The sequence below is a fragment of the Oxyura jamaicensis genome, chromosome 3 (assembly GCF_011077185.1).
Source record: "Oxyura jamaicensis isolate SHBP4307 breed ruddy duck chromosome 3, BPBGC_Ojam_1.0, whole genome shotgun sequence".
NCBI lineage: Eukaryota > Metazoa > Chordata > Aves > Anseriformes > Anatidae > Oxyura > Oxyura jamaicensis.
In genome coordinates, this window is record NC_048895.1 from 9,508,867 (window position 1) to 9,533,148 (window position 24,282).

General features: G+C 42.1%; 1 protein-coding gene across 2 annotated transcripts in view; it reads left to right on the plus strand.

Moving 5' to 3' along the window:
* Nucleotides 1-24,282, plus strand: part of ALK (ALK receptor tyrosine kinase) — a 296,490-nt gene that overhangs the window by 32,573 nt on the left and 239,635 nt on the right. The gene's annotated exons all lie outside the window — the stretch shown is intronic.

Consider the following 24,282-nt stretch of genomic DNA (forward strand, 5'->3'; position numbering starts at 1 on the left):
CATGCTCTTTAGCTTATTGATACCTCTGAGCCCAGATACAGCTTCTAAACACATGCCAAGAGAGGAAGAGTGGTGGAATGCAAGCAGTGCTAACTGTCATAAAAATTACTTCTCTGATTAATCATAAGATGGCTTAGAGACCGTCATTTGACTGGAACAGAGCTTTCTCCTGAGACATGGAACCTATTTTTTTCTGTACACTCAGAACTCATTGTTGCTGCTTAAAGCACAGAAAGGGGTTTCATAAACATTTTAATATTTCATGAGGCTTCTGTAAGCCTGAATGATCTTATGAATGCTAAAACCATGACATGTTACAAGAACAAATGCAAGCAGGCAGCAAAGATTTTGTAGTCTCATCATCTGGATGAACTAATAGATAAGGCAGTACACTTTAAGTTGTCATGTTTTGATTTCCCTCCTGGGGAAATTCAGACAAGTCTTAAAAATACTCTGCCTCTGGTTATTATTTTCAGCATTCCCTTAATAGTTAGCCTCAGCTAGCAGGCCAGTTACACATCTTCAGGTCTGGCTATGTGTTCTGACTAAAAAAATTACATTGTATGAATTAGGTCTTTCATTTGGATACCTCTCATGACAGTTATCAACTGTACAAATAATGATGAAGAGTTCCTCAGTTGTTCTCACTGATACAAGATGTAAGGCTATAGTAAAAGAAACTCTGAATATCTGAGTAATGTAAATTCAGAAAAGAGATACGGTAAAGATTTGATAACCAGCTAGAACAACAGTCTTCAAAATAATAACTCATATCATTTGTAGTCTTGCGACTAGGTACTCCATAGGTAGCACAAATCAGAAACCAAGGCAGAAATTTGATGCTGCAGTTCTATAATCTTCACTGGTTTCTTCAGTGGCTTCCAAAAACATCTGGATGTCATTCAAACATAGAATGATTGTACTGGATCGCACCAGGATATCTGCCAATGATCATAGCTCTTAAAAAAAAGTAAATAATAAAAATACATATAAAAAAAAGCATTTATGAAATACTGTTTTCCTTAATAATATTATTTATTATCCCAGGTTCTGGTATTCTGTAGCTGAGAAACTTCCTGAATGGAAGTTCCACCAGCATCATCTCGTTTAATAAATTTTAATGAGACCTTCTTCCAAGAATTTGTCTCACTGTTTCTGGAATCCTTTGATATTGATCAATGATATTTACATAACTGAGTTTCACGAATTAATTATTTTACTGTTTAAAACAGTTGTTTTATCATTTAAGAAACAGTTGTGTTTTAAAAGTTGTCAGATGACTTTACTGTGTGTTTCTAGTTATTGGCATACGCAAAATAATGAAAATATTGAAACATAAGAATAACGAAAAATAATTACCATCCTATTCCAGCAATTTATCACTTCATATTCCCTTATTAAAAATCTATTTGTGTTCTCTTTGCCAGGATGAAGAATTCCAGCCTATTTGAGTTCTCCAGGTCTGCCATTTGGCTGATCATATTTGGTCTCTTCATCAGAAACTTTTTTCTAGCTCTTTCATATCCATGTTGAGAATTGGGGGAAGAAGTGAATGGAAAAACAGGCCCACAATGACATCACAGTTATATTTCCTGATTTTTTCGATTTATTGTCTAATAATTCCTGAAGTTGCCTACTTGATTCCTGTTGAGCGTTGAAGTGGTATTTTCAGGGAACTATTCTCTTCAGACTAGTAGCGGCTAATTTAGTCACTGCTGGATAAATACACTAGGGCTGCTGATCACAGTTGAATTACATTTTGCAGGAAGGAGTGCCAACTCTTAAGCTATCCTACTCTCCCTAATAAAACCTAGTGTTCATTCTTCTTTGAATAGGTTAATGAACCTCTCTGCTTCTTGTCAGCATTTCTCCTCATTCATCAGCTTGTTCTTCACTGCAGCTGTGATGGGGATACAAGTAGGGCCTGTGTGGTTGAAATCTTGTTTGTTTCCTGCACTGATAACTGCCTGGGCAAGCAGGATTTGGTAGTGGGAGGATGTTCAGGTAATTAGGGAAGATTAGTGTGCTTCAATTATCTCAAAGGCTTACCTTTTTTAACTTGTTTTTCAACAGAAATGAAGGGGGGCTTGTGTAGATCCTTCAGTTATCTACAAATAATCAAGGTCATGTTAAAAAAAGTCTGCCTCCTGTCAGTATATGTTATTAATATTGTAATTAATGGTACTGGGTCCCTTGTAGTCTTTTCAGGTACTTAACTTTGCAGCAACTATGTAAAGTAGATAGGCTACTAATGGTTTTAAACCACAGCACAAAAAAAGAAAAACTAAAAACTTTTGTACAAAAGGGAGCACTCCAGGGCTCTCTACTATCCAGAGATCTGTGCACTGCTTTTGGTAGGGAGCCTCACATGTGCTTCTGGTGACAGCAGGAGCTTGAGCAGTCCTGGGCACCACATGTGGTCTTATTTCCCCCTGTGCCACCCTGTCCATTGGACTGTGACCCTGGAATACAAGATTCTTTCTGCTTGGCAGTTTTTATTCTTTGGCTGGATTTACTTATTTGCAGCAACTTGTGTACAGTATCTTCTTCCTTCACTGAAGACCTGAACAGATCTTGGGTGACAAAGTGTTTGACTATAGTTTTACTGTGATTTTGACTGCAACCTGGACTTCCCTTTACATCAGCAGAAGCGCCCAGTTTGTGTTTTGCAGCTCTCTTACAATGGGTCTGTTGAGCTGCATACCATGGTTAATAGCCATGGGCTCTTCGGCTGTGTGTGCAATTCTCCATAGCCTTAGATAGTTGTGGAGGTAGTCTCTGTGCCATCGTAGAGTAACTTCTACCACTTTGTCACAGTAATTAAAAAATAAAAATTGATTGGTGGTTGTTTTACGAGGATTTAAATATATGCTGAGCATTAACCTCATGTAATGACAGGAATTACATAGGTTTGACTGCATTACCCCCAGCCTTCCCATCTTTTTCATAACCTAGCAGCAGATGCAGAAGACACGGCCACCTTGTCCACGCAGGACAGGAACCACAGCACTTGAATAAGCACCTACTTTGCTTGGCTTCCTGTTTGATTGCTTGTGTGCGCTGTTCTGTGCGAGTCCAAGTACAGTTACAACGGGACTAGATGTTTTTTTAAAAGGACAAAAATAAGGGAAAGTTGTGCAGTGACAGAACAACTGTAGCAGCTGAATAGTTCTTAGGGGGTTGTTATGTACATGAAGTTTCTCTGGAAAATGTGCTCATGCTAAAGGAAGCCTCTTAGCAGAAGTCCCTACATCAAATATTCCAGATGCTACTGTTTTTTCCTGTGAATTGCAGCGCTTCAGAACTGCCCGAGAGCAACCCACCTATGAAAGGATTATCTTTTAAGCATTGCGATGGCCAAGGGTAACATTAGTAACATGTGGCTCTAACAATTCTATTGTCTTTTGTGACAAAGAAAAAATATTCTGTACCTAGGGTTCATCAGTTTGCAGAACTGAACAAACCAAGAGTAGAAAGGACTAATCTGTTTGCAGAACTGAAACGAACCTAATGTAGGAGGGGTAGTATATATTTGGTCATCTTACTCGCTTCCCTGACATCAGTTGTAATTCCATTTCAAACTTAAATAACCCCTTTAAAAATAAGCTGAGATTCCCTTCCTGGTTCTCATTACTTCTGCCAAAATGTTATTGCTCAACCTTATTCCTCTGGTAGACAGAACCTTTGTTTTCATTTCCAGGTGTACTTTCTTATTGATTTGTATTGGTTTGCTGACATGCCAATAGAGCTGTTTGGCTTTAATGACTCTTTTTCCCTGGATTTTATCTCCAGTCATATTAAAGGCAGCATTTCCTTACCTTCTTCCCCAGTATTTCTACTTAATACTCTGTCTCCTTCCATTTTTGTTAGCACTAGTTGCTGCACATGTGATCCAATTTGAAGTCATACCACTGGAACCTTCCAGAGCAGATCCATCTCTGATGGCTCAGATGTGTCTCGTTTTGGCTGATAATTACTGTTGATCAGTAAATCTATGACAATGCAAGCACTTTCTCCATAGAATAGGACTTCCATCCAGACATCCAGTTTTTCACTTGAGGCTGTATGTTCTTCTTCCTCTTCCCAGAAGGGTGAGCTGCTGTCATTTTGTCACTGAAATAGTTGCCTTTTCCATGTGTAGGCAATTGCTGCAACACTTCTTATAGCTCTGTAAAATATCATTGTTCCAGTTCAGTCTGGAAAACAGCTACAGCATTTCTGTCCAGCAATATCTGTAAGAATGGTCTGAAGACCTCATTTTGTGATTTTTCCCTTCTAGAACATACAGTTATTGGTACTTTTGCTTTTGTTACTGCCTTGTTTATCTTGCTGCTCCTCCACTATCCTTCAGCTTTCCCAGTGTCATTGATCTCTCGATGGTGCTGCATGAAATAGATAGAATACAAGGTGATATAGGTAGAATAGATAGAATACAAGGGCAGAACACTGCCCTTGTTCAGAAAACTTTAGCAAATACAGATAGTAGATCTGCCATACTTTGCTAGACACGTAACACCTTTCAGCCCTCTTCCATTCATCTCCAGAATTTAACAGTTCAGAACCTGGTCATATAGGATCGCCACTGTCTTGATAGAGTTATTTAAAACAAAAACTTTGCTACTGACTTGCAATTACATGTGCCTTATGGTAGAGAACAAATAGGAATAAGCTGTAGTGAGCAGTGAGATTGCTGGGCAGAAACTTATATTTCCTCTCTAGTTCAAAATGGAAACAGCCTATAGTATCTAATGACATAATTTGAATACATTGGGAATTTATTTTCTGTTCTTCATAGAAAATCTAAACGAAGAAAAACAATTCACTTTCATTAGCAAAGTGAAAACCTTGATTCTGTGAAAGCATTACATTTTAAGAGCTTAAAAACAATCAGACAAAAACTATCAGAATGCTTTAATTTTGCTGTCTGGAAGCTTGCAACAAATGATAGCGTAGACTTAGGAGGGGATGATGGAGAAACTGGACGACAGCTACACCTTGACATTTTACTTTTTGATTTGAATATTAAAAGCTATTTGTTTCTTCTTTGTTCTGCCTAATTCCTGCCATATCCACAAAGTAGACAGAAGCAGTAATCTTGGGTGTTGAGAGAGGCTAATTACACTGAAGGAAGAAGGCAAAGGAGAAGAGAGAAATATCGTTCAAGATAATTCTAGATGGTATGAGAACTCTGCAGTCTGTCACTAAGTCTGCAGTTTTCACCCTGATAGATGTGGACCAGTTTGTCTAACCCCTTTGGCTCCTTTGCCAGTAAACTGGGACTGCCGATAAAGCCTACCCTGGTAACTAAAGCACTTTGAAATCCTTTAATGAAAATGACTAAGTATTAAAAATGTATAAGTCCTTGATTCAAGTTTGACATTTCTCACTGTAGGGAATATTCATTTTCACTTGAAGATGCTGAAGTGTGGGAAGATACATGAGCTTGGGGATGGAGACAGTCAGGATTGTATCCCTGGCTGTTTCTGAGTTTTCTCTTTGAGAAGCCTTAATTCTAGAGCACTGGCTCTGGGCTGCTGTACAGGACTTGTAGTTGTCTTCAAATCCTGGACATGGAAGCTCTCTAGTACCTCGGCAAAAATTTCAGTGTACCATCCACGAGTACGTGCTGCAGTTAGATATGTTCTTTGGTACTCAGTCTGATACTGTTTGTTGTAGTTCAATGAGTTTTCACTCTCTAAAATAGAAATCTGACATTCTTTCTTTATTGCAGGTGTGAAAGATTATTTGGGCCAGCAGCAGCAATTCTGGGTTTGGAATTGTCAGAAGCTGTGTTTTGGCTGTTTCCCCAGAAATTGACCTTCTAAGCTAGGGACTATTTAGCTCACTGGGCATACCAGTTTTCCTCCCTACAGGACAAAAGAGAGAAAAAGTAAGATAGCAAGTAGTTAGTCATTTCTACAACTCCTATCTGCAGCAGTTTATCGCTTGGGATAGCTTGACTGTTTCAGCAGCTTTCCTTTATTAAGATCTGAAGCTGACAAACTCCTCTATTCCACTGACTTAGTACATGATAATGGATGTTTCTACATCTTTCTATGCATGACTTCACCTAACTGTATAACTGAATGAAGTTAAGGGTTATTACTTGTTGTCTGCCTCCTTAAGGATATTCTTTAGTGAAACTGCTTAAAGTTTATAGAACATTTTGATGTTTTTAGGAATTATATGTAAATTTCAGTGAGCAAGACTACTCCAGTATATTTCAGTATATTGTCTTTCCTTCTTTTTCTCGTGTTCAGATCTCCATGGACGTAAATTCTGTCCCTGAAGACAAAATTATTTTGCCATTGTTTTTACAAATCCTGTCTGAGGATCTTTTTGCTTTTTGAGCAGGCAGAGGATACTCACATTTTCTTCTGTGTTTGTGAGGAGGACGTAGACTACTAGGTAATAAGGAAATAAAATGCTTCAGATAAGACTCATGATGTTCTTATTCACATGTGCTTGTACCTAAATACCAAGGCACCTGGGCACATCAGAGTCTTGTGTCTTTAACAACACTCAGAGCTCTACTTTCAAATGATGATTTATACATTTTAATATAATGCGCTGTGTTCAGAGGAGTGTCCAATAAAGTAATTTGGTACTGTATTATCAGTTTTCAGCTAGTGACTAATCCATCAAATCTGTTCAGCGCTACAGGTCAGAACAAGATTTTATTCTAAATGCCAGTGTGGCTAGCTCATTCTGCTCTCATAAAAATCAAGTTTTGAGTTGTTTATTTTCCACCCCATGTATCATAATCACTGCCTATGGTAAAGAGTTTAGAATCTAAGCTTGACTGGCTGGCTATTTTTCTTAGAGTCGCATGAGGTGAAGCAGCACACAGCTTGCTCATCCAAACCTATTCAGAGTGTGACGTTATTCTGTGATAGAAATTTGCAGAGCAGATAAGAAAACTTAGACTGCACAAACGAAACTGATAAGGATGGCTGCAAAATCCCATGCATTCTTTCAGAATTGGTTTGAGAGTTTTTGGTGTTTTGCTTTTTCTTTTTTTCTGGCATTGGTGCAGTACGTTTTGACAAGCTTCAGCAGTTTTAGAAAAGCATTCAGAAGTTTTTGATGCTCGTCTGAACCAATTCCATATAATCGGAACAAGAACTGAATGCTACTGTTAACAGGAATCAATTGTATTTGTAGAATTTCATCTTTTCTGGTGTCCTCAGTTTATCCTCTGACAGAAGCAACCTTTATTAATCTGTCATTTCATGGTTATCAGTTGACTCTTTATTATGCCAGTGCATCCAGCTTCTGTTTATATATAAGCTGTTCATTAAATCTAGTGGATGGCTGTAACTCAAAGCTCTCAGTTTTGAGTGAAAGCACTGTTGTATTCCTGTCACCTGTCATATTTGACTTTTAGGAGCAATGTGGCAATGCTTATGATTGTTAGACTTCCTTCAGTTGTCTGATATCCTGTTCATACTGCTGCTTCAGGGGGTCTACCCGTTAGTAGGCCTAGCAGCCAGGACAGGGATCTGCTGTTGGAATGAACTCCTGTAATAGACGGTATTTTGGTGCAATTCAGGATTGCAAGACAGCTTTCAGCTAGCTTATTTGTGGTACTGTGGAGCTCAGAGCTGAGTTGTGCCCCTCAGCTGGGCTTGGCAGCATGCAGTAGCTCTGTGCTAAGTGCTACTCTGAAACCAACGCAGGCGTGTATCTGCATCGTCCTGCAGCCATTTCCATAACTGTGGGTTCCACAGACTGTGTCTGGGGGTTGACTAACGAATGCTGAAGTACTGAAATATTTACCTAGAACTCTGCAGTTTTTTGTTACTACCAAGCTGAGCTAAATTGTCAAGAAGTTGGCTTCTTCCTTTCTGCTTGTAGCTGGGCCAGAAGTACAACAGTCTTCAGAGTTACTTGTATAGCATGTATGCAAAAGGCAATGAGTAACGAGACATTTCTTCACTTTATTGTTTTTGTTTTGAATCAACAGAACAGTGAGCATAGGATCAAGCAGCACGTGACTCAGAACAGACCTGGCCTTTCCCACGTAAGGGCTTGACCACAGATTCCCTCTCTCCCCTTGAGAAATGTGATTTTTTGCTCTCAGTACAGCAGAATAGCAAGAGCATAACTAACACCCACAGTAGCTGAGCCGTCCCAAATCACCAGGCTTTAGGGAAAATGCACTGCCAACATACTGGCTGTCTGCATAGCATAATGTGGCTTATCAAAAGTCACTGAGAACGCAGCTCTTCTGTGTAAACAGTGCTGCAGTTCTCACTGCACATCACCCTGGTCTGTCGTCATTTCTTCACTCTTGCCTAAGCTGCTGGCCAGCTCTGCCTTTGCTCAGGTCACTCAGTTTGTTTCCTACATGTCTTGGCACCAGTGCTGGAGGTGCCTGCCCATGGCTACAGAAGCTCCTTTGTACCCGTTTCCCTCATGTGAATGAGTACGTGGGGTGATGCCAGGCACTTGTGCCGAGGAGACATGTAGAAGTTGTAATCTGAAGGTGGCTGGATTGGTTCTGCTGCCAGTGAGCTGTGGTTGTTATCTGGGGAGCTCTTTGACTGTGCTGCCCAGTGCAGATAATACAAGTTGCCATTACTGAAGGCATGTAATTGGAAAGAGCCAAGGATTTGTCCATGGATTTGGAAGAAGAAAACAGCATTTTTTTTCTGAGAATCAAACATAGAGAATTGAAACTGGTGAAGAGCATTGACCAAAAAACATTTCTACAAGCATGCTTTTCTTAGTCTACAAATCACAATTTATGTGGCTTTAACAACAGCGTCTGAAGATTTCAAACAACTAATTTTATTGTTTTTGAATAACCAGTGTCCTATGGTTGTACATTCACTGGACTATTTCAGTGTGAGAGCAAGACTGATTTAATATTCGTCTATAAGCTTCCTGTTTAAATGCCTGTTCTTGAACACTGCATCTTAGTATCAAACCCAGCTTTGGTTTTGGGTCATTCCGTAACGCATTCCGTAACAGTTTGGTTTATATATATTTTAAATCTGAGGAGTTAGGGTTACCTTAGTGATTACATACAACTCTTGTATAATGCAGTTTGTTTTATGTATTGAAGTACTGTTCCAAGTATACTTGTGTAGCGCTGGAACAGGTTCCACAGGGAAGTGATGAAGGCACCAAGCCTGATGGAGTTCAAGAAGCATTTGGACAATGCTCTCAGACACATCGTCTAATTTTTAGGTAGTCCTGTGTGGAGCCAGGCGTTGGACTTGATGATCTTTCTGGGTCCCTTTCAACTCAGGGTTGATTCTGTTGATTCTAAAATGTTTCTTAATTGTTTGGGAGGGGAGGGGGCTGGAAGAAGGACCTATTGTCATGCAGATGTCATGAGCCCTTGCTGCAATACCTAATAGGTATTATAGGTATTAATAGGTATTAATATACCTAATACCTGAAAAAAGGTAAAGGTGCAGCTCATACCCTGGCATACTGCTCACATTTGGTTGTCAGAGGATTTCCTTTCCTGGAGTTTGTGCTTACAAGGTTGCTTGCTGAACTGCAGGGCCTGATGGCAGCTCTTGTGAAAGCGATAAACTGATGCGTTGTATGCTAATCTCAGAACTTACTTGCAAAGTAAAGAATTGTGCTCCTTAGTTGAAGAAGAAAATAAGACACATGAAATGTTCTCTTCTACAGCCCCAGGAATAACTGGACCACCTTTATTAGGGACCACTTTTATTAGCTGGGGTTGGTCCTGGAAGGAATTGCTAAATAAATGAGTCCTGAAGGTGACCCGTTAATGCCCTTCTGTAGGGACTGCATTTGACGGAGGTAGAACGGAATGCTCTGCTCTGTAAAGTCCTGAGGCGAGGCAGGAGCCCAAGGAGAACCCAAAGCTGAGGATATTGTTCAGGCCTTGTTCTAGTCTCACTGTGATTGTTATTATTATTATTAATATTGAAACTAAATTTTAGGAAAGGAGACAGTGGAAGGGGTTAAAGTCATTACATGGAACAAATTTAGAAAATCCATAAAGCTATGAGTCTGCATCAAATTTGAGTATTTCAAGGATGTGCCAGTGCTTGTAAATAGCCTTACTGTGGTATCACTTGTTGGGCTTGATTATCCTTATTAGCTGGTCACATTCCTGTTAGTCCTTGAAACATGCTGGGTATGTCTCCATTTTCTTCCTTTTGGTTAGCTCCCCAGAATGCTTTGTCTAAACCCTAATATTATAGACAGAGCCAGAAGATTTGCAGTTAATATTCTACTTGACTATATATTTTGAATAATGCTGCATATATTTCACAGATTTTATATCCATTCTGTAATATTCCAACTGCCTCCTTCACTGATGTACAGCCTCTAGATTTGGTCCTACAGTAATGGAAAAAAAATGCTATATTAGTTCCTGGCTCTTTTCTCATCATTCTCCGGTCCTGTCTTTCCTTGAAATATGATCTATTTTGTTCTATTTCTGTTCAAAATATATTATGCATACTGACCCACACATACACTTGGTATTACTGCCTACTACCTAACTCAAATTATTTTATTTCACTGAAGATAGCTGGTCTTCTGTCCCCTCCTTTCTGATCCTTCCCCTCTCTCCTTTTCTTTCTTTTCTTCTGTTCATCTGTATGTCTCTGCCTGCCTCCTTTATTTGCATTGTTGATGTAATGCTCTCAAGATAAAAAATATTATATTTATGTAAAAAGCAGCCTCGCAAAATCACTAGAAAAACAATGAAAACTATCAGTTGTACAAGTGTTTTGAAAATCTAGTTTCCATTTTTGACAGGAAGAAAACATGTGCCTTAAAGCATTCTGCTTTGTAGGTATAATTACTTTTAACCATGTCTTTTGTTTATTACTTCATTTATTTCCCCAATGAAATAAGAGAAGTGAGTTTTGTTTTTTTTTTTTTTTTTCAGTCCTTGTTTGTTTACTGGTACATTGGTTAGATGCTGAGTTTCCTGTTACTTAGAGAATATTTGATTGCTTTGTTCCCTTCTGTTGGAAGGGTGATGGTGAAATTTCACTCTTCTAGGATTTCATCTGTCTTGGTTTCTTCTGTGTAGCTCCTCACCTGTCACTGGAAAACAAGATATTTTTTTTTTTAACAAATATTTGATCGTGCACATTTCCATTTCAAATTGAGAATTGTAAGAACCAATGCTATAAGCTGTTACTGGAGAGAAAGGCTTCCGTATTAGTTTGTACAGATTTCTATAGTTCATTTTAAGTTTCTATATCAGAGTATATACTAGATGTGCAAATAATATTTTAGGAAATACCACTTGTATTAAAACTACTATTTTTAAAATAGCTAATTATCTAAAAACACTGCTATTCTAAGTGAGTATTTTAGCTGGATCAGTGAAAGAGCACTTTCGGATTTTGACTAGTAAGGATGGTTTGTCCACCCTGAGGATGAGAATGGACAGGCTTGTTTCCTGCATGCTTTTTAACTTTGCCAGGAAGTGGGAGGCAACAATGATGATTTACAGCCCCTCTTCTTGGTAGGAAACCAGGGCTGTTAGCACCGTGTTAGTCATCTACAAGGAGCTCAGCTGGTGAACCTGTGTCTGGGGGGTCAACCTTAAAGGGGGTCTTACTATGCAGCTACCTCCATTCTCTTTTTCTTATCTGTATTGCTGCCCTTGAAGACAATACTCTTTAGATACTGATGCTGCAGATGATCACTTCTGTGTAGGTGTAAGTGGATGTTTTCCCGAACAGCTCTTTCAAACCAGCATGTGTTTTGTAAAGTCCTGCCAGCTTTGAGATACTATTAAAAGCAGTGTCCATTTCCTTCAAAATCTGATCTATCCTATTTGTGATGTATTTTCACTTCCCTAAAATTTGCTAAAGCATAATCAGCCTTTTAAAATTCTCTGCTCACTTCTGAAATAATTGAATGTTATCCTCTATCCAGGACTGAGTAGCACACTCCCGTGTTTGCATTCATTTTTTAAAGTAACTGAGAGGTTTTTATGAACGACAAGCTCACGGAAGTGATGAGCAAATAGAACTATTTGCCAGAGATTCTATCTTTCTATGAACTGACAATATTACAGGTTATTTGCCGGGCTATCTGACTGTAACTCAGAGAAATACATGACTTCTCTGGCTTTATTACTGCATTTTGTGTGAGTGACCCAGTCCCATTCCCTCACGTTTTACAGGTATTGATGTTATCCTCATGTCCACTAACATCTAGTTCTGCCAATACAGTGTTTCAGCTGCCTTCCTTGGGTGTATTTCATGGACTAATTTTCTTCAGTGATGGCTGGAATAGGAATAGAGTCTTTGTTTCAGAGCTTCCGGAATAATCATGTCTGGACCCTTTTGTTCCCTGTTCAAGTGTACTGGTATATGTCTCTGTCCTACTGTTACAGATAAGAGAAAAATATAGGCCCATGCTGGTGTTTTTTCTCAAAGAGATTTTCGTTAATAGCCAACCTGAGATGTCCAAGACTAAGTTACACTGATAGGTTATCTCACAAATTCTGAGGATTAAGCATTATTCTGACAAGGGTTTTTCCTTTTAGTCTCTTGCTTGTTACTAATTGGAACCTTCTTTTCAACTGGACCTAACTTCTTCCTTATACACGCAATGGTGGCAATGGAATTGACTTGCTTCTTGTCTCTTGTTGAGATTTACTACTTTATAGTGGTGCAGGAGCAAAGCAGGAATATGGAGAAGATTTGCAGATAAGGAAAAGCTTATTACTATTTCTTGCATGTTTCCTTTAGTTCCAGAGATGTTTATTTCCAGAGAAATCAGACTTGCTTTATTATACTGAAGGAGAATTGAGGATTTAAGTTCTTGAGCCTATCAAGAAAATGACATAGTACAACTGAGTCATTAGACTTACACAGTGGCCCATGCTGGGACTGATTCTGTGTTCAGTGTGCATCTATGCAGCATAGAGTATACCTAAGCAAAGCACAAGAGTGGTTTTCACAGTCACAGAATGTTTGAGGTTGGAAGGGACCTCTGGAGAACATCTAGTCCAACCCAAGGCAAGCAGGGTCACTGAGCACATTGCACAGGATCGTATCTAGGCGGGTTCTGAATATTTCCAAACAAGGAGACTTCAGCCTCTCTGGGCAACCTGTCCCAGTGCTCTGTCACTTTCACAGTAAAGAAATGTTTTCTCATATTCTGCTGGAACTTCCTGTGCTTCAGTTTGTGCCTGTTGCCTCTTGTCCTGTCGTTGGGCTCCAATGAAAAGAGTCTGGCCCCATCCTCTTGACACCCTCCCCTCAGATATTTATACACATTGATGAGGTCTCCCCTCAGCCTTCTCTCTTCCAGGCTAAACAGGCCCAGCTCTCTCAGCCTCTCCTCACACGACAGATGCTCCAGTCTCCTAATCATCTCTGAAGCCCTCTACTGGACTCACTCCAGTAGCTCCATGTTCCTCTTGTGCTGGGTAGCCCAGAACTGGACACAATACTCCAGGTGTGGCCTCACCAGGGCTGAGTAGAGGGGGAGGATCATCTCCCTTGACCTGCTGGTAAAACTCTTCCTAATACACCCCAGGGTACCATTGGCCTTCTTGGCCACAAGGGCCCATTGCTGACCCATGGTCAACCTGCTGTCCACCAGGACTCCCAGGACCTTCTCCACATAGCTGCTCTCCAGCAGGTCAACCCTCAGTCCATACTGGTGCTTGGGGTTATTTGCCTAAATGGTCTCTAACCCGATCCTCCTCAACCAACGCGAAGTCCTCCTTTCTCCAGACTTCCTCTCTTGTCTCTAGGGTCTGAGATTCCTGAGGGCTGGTCTTTGCAGGGAAGACAAGCAAAGAAGGCATTCAGCAGCTCTGCCTTCTCTGTATCCTTCCTTACTGGGGCACCTGTCCTATTCAGCAGCAGGTCTACAGTTTTCCTAGTTGTCCTTTTGCTATTGACGCATTTGAAGAAGCCCTTCTTGTTGTCCTTGACATCTCCTGCCAGATATAATCCCAAATGGGCCTTGGCCTTCCTAATCCCATCCCTGCATACTCTGACGATGTCCAGTTATTCCTCCCAAGTGGCCTGTCCCTTTTTCCACGTGCTGTGTATTTCCTTCTTCTGTTTGAATTTTTTCCAGGAGCTCCTTGCTCATCCATGCAGGTCTCCTGCCCCCTTTGCTTGCCTTGCTCATACGAATGCACTGATCTTGAGCTTGGAGGAAGTGAAACTTGAATACTGACCATCTGTCCAGGACACCCCTTTGGGTTATATGCCTCCAAATCCATCTGGCTCTCCTAGGGACCACTTTATTAGTGTTTGGATTCTGCCTTGCCTTTCAAGTTAGTTCTACAGATCTTCCTCTGAATTGCGACATCTGATGGGTTATGAGGGCTGTGATCCTATACCCTGACTTTATTTGCAATTTGATAACAGCATGATGACTTCCTCCTAGTAACTGTGTAGGGAGGATGTAAATAAAGTAATCCAAATTGCTGAATAAATATGAATGTCAGAATCCAAAATAGGAGTTCATATAGCAAGATTAGAAAGATGGATGGCTCAGGCTTTCACTCTGAGTGGCTGCTATGGCAGGAGTCCACCACTGCTCAGTCATGCATGGAGTCACCATTGCTTACATCAGCCTGTGTTTGGCTGCTACTCCACAGGTACAAGATGCTGCCTTCTTGACTGTGATAGAAAAATCCTCATCGGACTGAATTGCCCAGCACTATGGGTTCTGGAAAATGTAACTCAATCAAGTAGTTCCATGGGCCTGAATACATGTGTCATGTAGGGTGGGGCTATCACTTCGTAAGTCACTTTCTGTAGGATCTCAGCAAAATCACAGCCTGTTTTTTCTTCACGAGAATCACTTTCCTTCCACAATGCCTTGCAATATTGCTGTTAACAGTAGCTGGTCTTACTCCTTTCTTTTGGTACATCCTGACCAAACTGTGGAAAACTGAACTGCACGGTTACAGACAAAGAACATAAAGGTGTATTACCATAGCACGTTACAGTGTTTTACCAGTGCACAAGCAAGGTGTAACTGCCAACGATTTATTCTTACGACAAAGGAAAAAAAAAAAGGGAATCTATATCGTTAAAATGAAAATGGCATTGGATTAATACATTTTTTTTGCCAAAGGCCATTGTAAAATCCAGGACTTGGAGAGGGGAGACAAAATCAGCTCAATGTTACTACAATTATCTTTAATTGGTTGCCAGGGAGAAGAAACCAGCACCTCCCCTTTCTCTCAGGAGGTTGTAGAGAGCTATGAGGTTGCCTCTTAGCCTCCTTTACTCCAGACTAGACAAACCAAATGTCCTCAGCCTTCCAAACCCATTGCTGGGTTTGTTGCCCTCCTCTGGAAACTTTCAAGGACCTTAATGTCCTTTTTATATTGTGAAGCCCAGAACTGCACATGATATTAAAGTTGAGGCTGTACCAATGCTAACCATACTGTGAGAATCACCTCTTTTGACTAGCTCATTATGCTGCATTTAATGCACCTCATGTTGAGTCTATGGTCAGTCAGTACCCCCACATTGCTTTCTGCTGATCTGCACTCTAGCAATTCATCTCAATTACTTTGTTCTTTAATTGCTTTTGTAACTTTTCCCCATAGCTTTTCTGGGTACTGGGATTAAACTAAGTTCTGTAGTTTCCTGGGCCTTCTCTCTTGCCCTTTTTAGACATGGGTATAACAATGGAGAGCTTTTAGTCAGTCAGGTCCTCCCCAGACTCTCAAGACCTTTGGTAAATTGTGGAAAGGGGGACAGGTATAACATCTGACTTCCCCAGCACTCTGGGGTTAATCCTGTTTTATGATGGATATGAACTGAACTCATTTAGTAACAGGGCAAGCAGCAATTTCTTACTGTGTCTCAGTATTTGTCAGAGACCTTGATTCAGGGAAACATGACTGTTCAGGGTAGCACTTGAGTTTCTGTACTTCAAATTCCTGTGGTATACCCTTTAAAAGGTTAGCTGAGATTAAATTTGTGCCAGATGTGTAGAGGGCTACCAAAAAATGGTAAATTAATCTCTGAAATCCCATGTGAATGGTTGATGTTTTCTGAGCATGTTTGCTATCTGGAAGCAAAGGCTTGGATGGTTTTTTTTTTTGTTGTTGTTGGTTTTGTCACGTTAGCTAAAAATTAATTGTTCAGTAATTATAAAATTGACTTCAGTGTCAGAAAAAATATTGAACAGCTGATTTTACTTGCAAATTGGTTCTCTTCAGAAGAAAATGAAATAGTTTGTGCACAAAAGTGACCCGATTTTAAGTGTTAACTATAGAGATATTTAACCAATTTTTAAGGCTCTGTTTCAACTGTATGGGATTAATAATCTGCCCTAAAGAAAGCAAGGCTACCACAGCTTTTGTTGTTTCCCATAATCCTGGAAAAAAAAATCCCAGAATATTTCCTTATCAGAAGACAGTTTAGCTGAGCTAGGTGTTTCCCAGCCCATTCAAATTTTCTACCACAAAGATTGATATAAATTTCATTAAGAACAATTTTATTTATTTATAATGTACCATGTTGCCATTTGCATGAGGTAAGCGTTCATCTGAGAGGCTTGGACTAGGCACAAGAGGGCTGAAAATCCAGGCCTTTACATTAGCTACAGATCTCATTCTGGCATGGAGAAGTAACATCTTAAAGTTACTCTTGCCACCTTCTAGAGAGTGACAATCATGCACTAAACCCTTTATCCTCCATCTGAGATTGATGCTAAGGGCACATCTACACGGCTAGGTCTAGACATCCTGGAGTTTGCACTGCCTGTATTTGACATGGTATTAGTGTAGAAGTGTAACAAACCTGACGTGTATCCAGTGGAGAAGATGTCCTCTGAAAGTGTAAACTATTTCATGTGACCTCCAGGCCTTTTTTTTTTTTTTTTTTGTGACAATCACAGCCAGCGAAGCCCTTTGTCTCTCTCAATTTCTTCTTTAGAAGCTATTTTGCTCTTAGTATTACTATTGAATATTCTTTGAAGCAGAGACTTAGTATCCCATTTCCTGGTTGAATGCTTGCACCTGGAGGTCATAACTATTCATCTGTTCCCTTCACCTGACTTGTATCATACTGAAGAAAAGCATAGGAAATTATTTAATAGACAAAGAAAAATACTTTAGCATAAGAATTGAAGTGGTCCAGCTAGGTGAATAGGGAAAAGATTCATGGGTCACTTTTGAAGTCCTTGTGTCCTGTTTTTGTCCTTTTAAAGAGGAGCTATGGATGTTAACCCAACAGAGAAAAGTAGAAGGAGGAGCTTTACATGTAAACTGACAAATCCCACTTTGAAATACGAATTTCCCTCGAGGTGCATGATGAATTGTTGAAACAAAGTACTAAGTGTAACAGCAAATCCTCTGCCTGCCAACACCTTCAGGTCAAGTCTGGATGCCTTTTCCAGAAAGCTTATTTTAAAGAGAAGGAGTAGGGTTTAATGAAGGGGCAATTGAATGAAATGTGAGGACTATTGCGATGTAAGAGCTCATCTTAAAGCTATGTCAGTGAATTTATGACAAGGCTTGAAGTAATTCCTGACATCACCTGGAATCAAGTGTGTGTGCAAGATCTTGGAAGCCACCTATTTTCCTGAGCAGGACAGCTTGAAGACGTGCAAGTTTTTTTGTTTGTTTTCCCCCTCCCCATTAAAAACAAACCAACCGAATAAAAGGAATCAGAACTAACTCATTCTACCTCAATGGCCAGGATGAGTTCTTTCCCTCTCAAAAGGTCTGCATCGGTAGGTTCCCTCATAAGCCTGCCCATTTCTGTGCATCAGCTTTAGTACGTGCACAGCTATATCCTTTACTTTCCACTCATTTTTTGGCATACAATGTTCTCTGAGTTTGTGGTAACGCGAGGATCATTGCAGATTCTCTTCATCCCTCTGTGTGTCTTCAGATGTATTAATGCTAATTGGACCTGGAGAGATGTTATCTACATGCATGCTGTTGTAAATCTAAAAAATATTCATGCTAAGAGTGTCAAGTCAGTGTTGTTGGGACCTAAGTTAAGCTGGTAATATCATTTTTAGACTTGGGTAAATATACCACTAGCTTTTGTTGTCCATTTTTGTTTTTTTTCAAGTGTTAGTTCTGCATACATACGAGATGAGTACGCCAGGCTTCTGTTTAAGAGATGCTAAATTATTTTCATAAAATGTATATTGTTGGCCATTAACTTACTATGAGCCAAGGTCCCTGGCATTAAAGGCTGCACACTACAATGAAATGTGTTCATATCTTCTGCATTTATGAATTTAAATTATGGCAGGATACTTTATTTTTTTGTTTCATGCTTTTCTCCTTACAGCAGTCTGCTGTGGATATTCACAGATAGGCAACCCTGGCTATTATTATTAGCCTATTTGTTGCTCTGTTAGGGCTTGTCAGAAATTCTCTATTTGTGCCATTAAAAACACAAACAAAAAGAACCTTTTATTTGATGGTCCTCCTCAAAGGCCTATTTAGTTTTCAGAAGGGAATTGTAAAATCAAGTTATTACACATTATAAAGGATAAAGAACGGGAGAGGAACTTTCCTTCTTAATTGTAACCAATCTGTATCTGATTCCTCCGTCCTGCCAACCCATACCACTTAAGCAGTGTTTCCTTGCTTTAGCTAAAGGTAGGATATAAGGGAGGCTCAGATCATAACCAAGCAATGAAGAATGAGTAACATGATGTTACCAGTTTAAAAATAACTTCATCTATATCACTTGCTAGAGAAATTTCTCATTTTGAGAAAAGCTCAAGTTATTATTTTTGTCACTGAGGTGTCCCTTCTTTTTCACACACCCCCAGCAATTCCTCCCTCAACCTTCAGCATCAAAACATAACCACTTGCAGGTCATAATATAGCAGCTGTTTCCCAGCGTAAGGGAACAGCGTACCTAGCGGTTGCAAGACAAGGTATAATGTTGCACTGCAAGAGGGTAGATTTAGTGTGGATGCAAGGAAGAAATGTTTTTATGAGAGTGGTGAAGCTGGCTCAGGTTGCCTAGAGAAGTTGTGGAAGGGTTCAAAGTTAACTTGTTCAGGGCTTTGAGCTACCTGATCTAGTGGAAGATGTTCCTGCTCGTATCAGATGATGTTTAAAGGTTCCTTTCAACCCAAACCATTCTATGATTTTTATGATATGAAATCACAGGTAAAACTTGAGTATGTAGTCCCAAGCAATTCTCCCAAGTAGGACTTTCCTGGCAACCCATGCTTTGCATCCCAGTGTTGTCAAAAATACCCTGAGTGTTTTTCACTGATTAAAAGTTACGAAAACCTCACTGTCATACATCTGGTGCTGATATGTGTAGCACTGCAATCATACCCATACGTGAACCAGGATATTAGCTACTAAGTGTTCTTAAGGTACCTGTGTTCCTGCCACAGTATCCCTTCTTATCTCTACCAGCACACACATTTTGTGGATCTGGAGCACGAAGTTTGTGTGTCAGGGAATAGTTTTTTTTTTTTTTTTTTTTTGGTGTGCAGACAGCGCGTAGAGCCATGGAGCTGACTTTGACTGGAGGTGATAGGTCAGGTCACAACAGAATTAGTAAATGCTTGCAGTGGCAACCAATGCAATTTTCCTCCAGTATGGCTGGACTTTGTATACAAAGCTTCCATTTTTCCACAACACTGTCTTCTAGGATCCTGAGAAATCATGTATGCTTTCTGGAGTTGGCTGATAGTCTTCCTTGTGATGCTGTATCTTAGGAAATGACTTATTCTGGAATCTTTTAGTAATGGCCAAGATGAAGTGGGAGCCAAACTAATTAGTAGACTTAGGCTACCCAAGCCTTAGGTAAAATATGCCTATTTTATGTTGTTTTCCTCAGATCTCATTTCTGTTACCTGAACTTGCTGCCATGTCTGTAGCTGTAAAGCAGAGTTTGGATTAATGAAGATGCACTTCCTGTGCATTTTACAGTTGATCACTCATTATAAAAAATAAATACAGAATGTTTTCAAGATTCTGTCCCTGATACCATCTGCTCTTCACACTCATACTAATGTGGCCATTTCCCTTTGGGCTTGCTGTGCATGAGTGATAAAAGCTATTAATATTTCCCTGGAGTTGCAGTTCACTGGGTCTTTCATAATTTATATGTCCCTTGTTAGCATTGGGCTTCAGAGTTTGAAGCCTAGGACAGGCATTTCTTCAGCTTCTGCAAGAGCCATAATTTTATTTACCCTGAACAGTAGCGAATTTTGCTAAATATATAAAGCCACTAAAGGGGCTGAACTCCTTGGAGCTGAGAATTATAAAATCTGATCAGTTAGGGATATGAATTTTGACAAGAGTCAGTGACCTCCATTTTACATACAAAAGAAAGAGCATGTAAATGCGGAGCATAGTCCTGTAGTCTCAATCCTAAAACACTTCTGTTTCACACTGCTGGAAAGCACTGCAGCTAAAGAGCAGCTGCACGGGGGCTGCTGAGTTCTGCTCACATACAAGGAGACATCCACCAAACTGCGGCTTGTGCTGAAATGCTGCACCCTTAATGTAGACCATAAACTGTCCTGATGCAAGGTTTTTTGTATGGTGTTTCAGAAGTGCCATTACAGACAGACGTTACCTTTTAGTTTAAGTACAAAGCTTCAAGTGCAGAAGATACTTCTTGAAAAGAAACTCCTCACTTTCATTGTAAATGGTGTGTTTAGCTTTGAGCTGACTCTGGGGAGCAGTGATGTATTACGGCCATCACAGTGTTGTAGTTCTAAATGACCAAGGTAGCAACAATGTGAGAATCTTAGGCAGCAGCAATATTGCAGTATCCGCAATATCCATCCCTGCCTCAACATGTGCATATCCCCAGGGTTAGTGCTGCTGTGCTGAGGCTCTTCTTGCTCACTCAGGTGGAACAGTTATCCTTGTGGACTGAACAGGGAGAGCAAGGGTCCCAGCAGTGGGTGGGGAAGGGGGGATCCCACTTTGGAAGCCAGGGAGAGGAAAGGGTCTTGAGTATTGTGCTCTCAACCGTGTTGCAAGCCTCTGGCAGCAGCAAGTCCCAAGTCCCCAGCAGGATCATACTGACTGAAAGTAAAAGAGAGAATTGCTTCCTCCTGAGCACCCCCAAAGCTAATGTTCTAAAGACTTAATGGAGTCGTTTTACTTGGTGGAGGCATAGTCCAGTACTGCGCACAAGTCTGATGGTGTTGCTGAGAACTTAGATGACATTGTGTTCAACCCATCAGTTATTTTTCATCATGGTTCTCTTTGTGTGTTTAAAGAGACATGCCAAGGGAGAATATCTAGGTGTATCATTGCTTTTTAGGGATTGAGACAATTTCTGAATTTATTCTACAGCAGGGTGCTTACAGCAGAAGTAATGAAGGAAATGCCTATGAGACACTATTATACTTACCTTCCAGTTGATGGATTGGTTATTCCAGCCACAAGGCCCATTGAAGGGAGATCAGAAGATAATTGACTGTCAAGCTTTTGAGCAATGTTAAGGTCAATTGCTGTGAAGATGAGTTTATTTGAACAATGGGCCCGTTTACAAAGGGTTATAGAATGCTAATAATATTTTTTTCTATAATGGAAGGTCTCAACATTGTCAAGAGAGAATTAACTTTTAAATGTTAAACCTAAATATCTTTTTTTTGAAATCTGGAGGCTTTTGGACAAAGAACCCAGCTTCATGTTTTGTTGGAATGAATGTGAAAGATCTGAAAAAAAATACACTCTGGAAAATGCCAAAACTCAATGCTTTGGTTGCTTTCTACTTCCAGTTGTTCAGCTGAATTGCTAATGTGCATGTATGTATTATGTGCATATATGTATGTGTTCTTTTTTCAAATTTATCAAGGCTTGAGAAGATCATTTGGGTGCACATGGAAACAATTGAAGGAAGCTACACTCAGAATATTTTTTTTTTTCCCACTGGGCTCGCTGTAGCTTTAAAAATATAAGAAGTGATAATCCCCCCAGCTGATCTGTGCATTTTGTGCCTGCTTCATGCATGTGTAACTAACAGGAAATGTGTAAGACTATCAAGAATCGAATTGCTGGCTGTCACATATCAAGTACACATTGCCTTCCTGTTTTCAAAGAAAGCTTTGTATCAGTCAGATCCTTGGTAAAAAAAATTAGTAAGGTGTCCAAGTCAAGCCACTTGCTGCATTTGTTGCAAAGAAATCCTTCAGCATCATCAACCACGGCCAAAAAGGCAAAGGCAAAACTATAGCAATAAGGCACCGGTCAAGCAACTGCCATAAACTCATCAGAACCTCTCAGCCGTGGCCAGGAAAAGCAGCACTACCAAAGTCAGGAGTAGGTATTGCTTCAGGAACCTTCAGGCCCATGAAACGCATGGCTTCCTCGGTCTCACTGCCCTCTCCTGACAGCCACGAATGGCTCTCCCCAGCCAGCAGGGCCTGGCCTGCCCCAGCCTCCTGCCCAGGGGCTCCCTGCAGAGCCCCGAGCCCCTGGACCTGCTGGGTGCCCATCTCTGGTCCCACGTCTGTGCCCTCCGCCTGGGCTCTCTGATACACTCAGTGGTGTCACAGAGCTGGCAGTGACCTCAGTCACTGCCCTTATCCCCCGGTGACAGCAGCCACCGAGGCCAGTGTCGCATGGAGAGGCATCTCCAGAGGATGGCACAGACGCTCGTCTCTGGTTCCAGCATGCTGGATGCCCTGGGACTGGCACTGCACGGCTGCCTCGGCCCCGGCCTCGTCCTGCTCCTGGTGGCCTGGGCCACCCTGCGCTGCTGCCGCAGCTCCTCAGGCAAACGGCGCCAGGTAGGAGGGAGGCTCCAGGCCAGCCCTTCTCAGGAAGCCTGGCAGGGCATGGGTGTTGCGGGGTCCCTCGTGGGATGGGACACGAGGCCTCTCGGTGGGCTCAGCTGGGGCCAGGCTCACTGGGGGGCTGCTCTCTGCCAGCAGGTCTGTGCTGGGAGCCGAGGCAGGGGAAGGCGCAAGAAGACGGACGACTCAGGTAGAGCTCTCCTCAGCCCTGGCACTGGCTCCTGTAGGTGCTGGGGTCCCCTAGGGCCCCGCTGCTGCCCAGGGCTGGGCCACGTCCAAGCTGGGGGCAGCTGGGCCCCACCTTCAGAGGCCAGCTGGCCACCTGGCCCAGGCACAGGGCCCGTCCCCGCAGACACTTGCTCACGGTGCTCTGCGTCCCCCATCTCTTGCAGATGCTGAGGCGCCGCATGGCTGCAGGAGCAGCCTGCTCTGGGTGGGCAGCAGACCCATGGGCACGCTGCTCTGCTACGATCGGGACTGCGGGCGCTGCAGCCAGGCTGTCAGGGAGAGGCAGCAGCGGCTCCTTGCCAGGCAGGCAAGACCCTCCTGCTGTCCGTACTCCTCCTCCTCTCGGGACTCCGGTGACTCCTGCCGGCACGGGGCCACGGCCAGCTCATTCCGCCCAGCCAAGAGAACATCCGTCAGGTCCTGGTGGCAGCCAGTGCTGCGGAAGAGGAAGCAGAGGAGACCTTTTCCCCAGCATACAGCACTGAACAGCCGGGGGGCAGCCACACTTCCCTGCGATGCTGGGCCTCTCAGACAGGCCGAGGAGCTTGCCCAGATGGCTCCTGTGCACCACGAGGCCGGCTTGCCCCCAGCCACAGGCTCTGACGCGGCTCCCAAGGATGGCATCCTGCCTGCTGCTGCGGATCCTCGTCCCGTGACAAGGCTGGAGCAAGGACCGGGCTTCTGGAAGCTCCTGCGGATGCACACCCTAAGGAAGTCCATAGAGACCAAGCTGGGAGCTCTCCCCACCATGGTGCTGCAGTCCCACAGGAGGTACACGTACAGGATGGCACATTGTACAGCTCCCACGCTGCTGCGCTCCCGTCCTGCCCCCTGCTACTTCTGTTCACCAGAGGCCCTGTTCCTGCCTGTGGATGTGCGGGAGTTCCTGGAGATGCACATCCGAGAGAAGAAGCTGTGCCGCTACTGGGGCCTGCCTGCAGGGTCGCTGGCAGAGCCCCGGGCACTGCCATCAGCCCCCTAAGAGCAGCGCGTCGCGCTCCACGTTCAGCACCGCCCTGGAGACTCAGGGTTGGGCACCAGGAAAGCGGGTGTCCGATGGAAAACATCAGCTGCTGCCTGTGCTGCGAAGGAACGTGGAGGCATCCCCATCACCAACTCTTCCTATCCCTGTTCAATCTATTTCCTATTCCTTTCAATCCATTAAACCCATTCCTATTAAAACTCCACCTTTCTGGGCAGTTTACTGATATGAGCAGAGACGTCTGAGAGGGCTCTGAGGCTCACCCCGGTGCCGACAAACCAGGGCTGTGGGATGGAGAACATGGCACCACTAACCATGCCGCCCACCTCAGCAGAGTGGGACTTGCAGAGAGCAGCCCCTGCGCAGGGCTCACG